At 36.1% G+C, this 2,959-nt stretch overlaps 1 pseudogene; it reads right to left on the bottom strand.

Moving 5' to 3' along the window:
* Positions 1–702: 702 nt before the first annotated feature.
* LOC139701333 (thyroid receptor-interacting protein 11 pseudogene) lies at positions 703–2,726 on the bottom strand (annotated as a pseudogene).
* Between the last annotated feature and the right edge of the window lie 233 nt (positions 2,727–2,959).

Genomic DNA, 2,959 nt, shown 5'->3' with positions numbered 1-2,959 from the left:
GTGATTATACTTTTGGTTTCACTGACAAAAGTCATCTTCCTTCTGTACATATATAACATCTAGAAAAGGGAATGAATGTCAAGTGACTTTTTTAATACAATGAAGATAAGGAATCGGGATAGGTGTCATAGCATTTGGATTAAAAGAATCTTAGAACTTATCCACTAAACTTCATGTTCAGGTCCTCCCTCTGTAATTTTCATTTAGTAGTTATACAGTGTTTTGTTTTATAAATTAAAGAATTCTCAACTTTGCTACATTATATTTTGTTTGCATATAATCCAATTTCTGAGTATATATCTTTTTTGTATGTGTTGGACTTTTTCTTTTTTATCATTTTTATCTTAATATAATTAAATTTAACAAATATAATCATAAAGACACTGGAGCTATAGTTATTATACTTGAATACCTTATAGCACAGGAACAAAATTTTATATAAAAAAGCTACAGCAAACAAACACAAATAAAATTTTAATAAGTGCTACAGCAAAACACACACACACACACACACACACACACACACACACACACACAAAAGGCGGGGGCAGTCAAAACACCTGGTAGCTCTATATATCAACTTTTTTCTTTTTCTTTTTCTCTGCAAATACATGACTTCTTTTTGAAAATGCCACTCTGTAAAATGTTCAAATTGTTTATGGCTTCTTTAAACTGGTAAATCATCTCTGGCTTGAGAATCACCTATTGCTTTAAAAGGTCCTTTTGTAAAACCCTGGTGCTGTTGTCAGGGAACACTGGCAATGTTGTAAAGGTGGGCATGAAGTCTTCTATGAGATTCAAATGGAGATTCCCAGGTCCACCAGGTCCAAGTCGAGCTAGCCTAAGCAGTGGCTCAGCCACCAAATGCGGTGCCAAGAACAGATTCACAGCCACTCTTTTGCCAGTTCTGAATTCTGCCGCATCTTTCAAACTTCTTGGTACATTCTCACTTTCCTTTAACCTTCCTCTGGAGTCTAGACGTTTCATGGCACGAGCAGAAAGTTTTGGTGGTGGAACACATGAAGGAGATTCTCTTTCCAGAAACTTAACAAAAAGTTCTGAAAAAGAACTATTAAGCAGAGCTTGCTCATTTGGTCTGAAAGATGTGCTGGGGACATTTTTTTTGATCTTCCTCCAAGCCAACTGTCATCCACATAGTAATGCCACCATTATCTCCATTCAACAACTGCTCCATTTTCTCCTTTTGAATGTCCAGGATGCTTCCTAATAACTGTAATTCTTCATGACACTTACTTTTTGATGTATGGAAATGCCCAATGAATAGGTTTCTCATTAGGGCTTTGTCCACTTTTCTTTCTGTGCCCTTTTCAAGTTCATCAATTTCTTATCATTCAACATTTCTTGTTGGACCTCATTGTGCTTTTTAAGTCCTTCAATCTGTTCTTCCTTTAGATGTAACTATTTTTTAAGTCTGGTTGCTGAATCCAACACATCGTTGGCTTCATCCAAATGTTCCTGTAATAATAATACCTCTCTAGATTTTCTGCCTTTTCATTCCATTTGATTATGTATTGTCTTTCCTTTTCTAATTCAGCAAAATACATAGCTTTTTCTTCTTTGTTGGAAACTCTCTAGAACCATTTGCAGTTTAGTTAATGACATGGCATACTGCTTTACTTGTTCCTGGTAGAGAAAAAGCTGCAGTGCATTCTCATCCCTCTCTTGGGAGAGTAAACACACCTATTTCTGCAAGGACTCTATCTGCACAGTGCCTTGATGCCATGCATTAGAAGAGGAAACTAGCTTTTCCTCCAATAGTGTGACTTTCTTTCTCAGGTTCATCTCTCTCTTCTCCACAGCCCAAGTTTCCCGGGTGTAAGAATCTTCTGATTCTAAAAGATGGCTCCCCAGTCTTTGTACCTCCTGATTTAAATGTAATTCTTTATCATGTACATGTTGCACCTCTTTCTGGAGGGTACTCTTTTCCAAATGTTTGTTCTTTAGGGACAAGGTGAGTTGGTCTGTCTCCTGCTGATAAAGAATGGTCTTCTTCTGCATGGATTCAAGTGCATTTAAAAGCCAATTTAATTTCCCAGGCTTGCCTGTTCTTTTTCTTGTAACAGCTGCTCAAAGGAAAGAGCTTTCCCCTTCATTGAATGGTACTACAACTCTTGTTCTTGCAGCATCACAGAGAACTTCATGTTCATCTCTTGTAATGCTTGATTCTCCACTACCTTTTCTTTGGATATTTCTATTATTTTTTTCAGTTTACCCTTTTAGTTGAGAAATGTCTATTTCTAAAATTAATATTCTCTCCTTGAGGTTAGTTATTGCTTGCCTCAACAACTCATTTTTATCCACTTTGTTAGTGAACTTTGCATTTAAGAAAGTAACTGATCACTTTTGGCTTGGATTAAGAGGTATTTTTCTTTTTTTCTTTCAGTAAATTTTGTAAAGATCTTGTTTTTCCGTGAGCTGTTCAATTTCAGAATCTCTTTGTTCATGTTCTTTCTTTTCTCTCTTAGAGGTAGCAGCAGTTGCATCAGACAACCTGTGATTATTTTCCTTGAGTATCCTAATGGTGGTATCTTTTTCCTGCAGTGATTGTCTCAGCTCTTCGACCTCTGCTGACTGGGAGGTAAGTGATTACGCAGACAAGAGCTGGTGTGTAATCATATCAAGTTTTCCTGAATAAATTTTAGCCTGAAGAGCTTATTTCTCCATGTATTTCTGCTGGATAACTTGAGTGAGTTTACCAACTTCATCTTTGGACACCTGATCAATCTGTTTGGTTAAAGATATATTCTTTTCATTTAGAAGTTGAAACTCAAGTTATGGTTCTTGGATTCCTTTCACTTATTTTTCAGTTTCATAGTTATACAGGTTGTGTTCTTCACTTCCATTTTCTATAGGAAGGCTTTTTAACTTTTGTTTCTTGAAAACTATCAGAATTGTCTGCTGGAGTATTTTGTATGTCTTCCTGAAATTGGGCTTTTAT

This window comes from Marmota flaviventris, chromosome 6 (genome assembly GCF_047511675.1).
Source record: "Marmota flaviventris isolate mMarFla1 chromosome 6, mMarFla1.hap1, whole genome shotgun sequence".
Classification (NCBI taxonomy): Eukaryota; Metazoa; Chordata; class Mammalia; order Rodentia; family Sciuridae; genus Marmota; species Marmota flaviventris.
This window is presented reverse-complemented; position numbering and strand designations above follow the sequence as displayed.